This window comes from Plasmopara halstedii (genome assembly GCF_900000015.1).
Source record: "Plasmopara halstedii genome assembly, contig: Scaffold_2604, whole genome shotgun sequence".
Classification (NCBI taxonomy): domain Eukaryota; phylum Oomycota; class Peronosporomycetes; order Peronosporales; family Peronosporaceae; genus Plasmopara; species Plasmopara halstedii.
Window position 1 is genome coordinate 191,318 of NW_020189511.1, and position 542 is coordinate 191,859.

Sequence of the window (542 nt, forward strand, 5' to 3'; positions counted from 1 at the left end):
GACAGTCGTAAGAAAAAACTACGGAGTACGCGGGTAGCAGTCTCAAACAAACATACGAAAAAAATCCTTTAGGTTATTTCTTGAGACCATATAGGTTAGCGTTCACTCTTCAAATGAAACCTCAAACGTTGTTTCCATCTTGTAACATATTGTGAGATAACCCATAATAAATGTCATATTATTAACATTCTAGAAGGTGCCGCGCGATGGCGCGGAAATGGCTTAAGCTACAGACAGCGAGGTCGGCAGTGCTTGCTTAGCTGAGTTTGCCTGCCTCGATAACTTTTGCTGACGCGCCACACGAATGCGTCTTGCTCAATCAGGAACAGCGAGGTCGGCAGTGCTTGCTTAGCTGAGCTTGCCTGAATTTTCCATCGACAGATTGGCGCGCCCAAAGCTTAGCGAGAACAGTTTTCAGGTCGCATGGCTTTACGTTTGATCTCGTCGCATTGTCGAGCACGTGGTGCTACACAGAGCTGCAATATTCGAGTAATGCGCAGACAAAGCCATAGGTCCACAGCAGATCATTCAAATAGATGGTT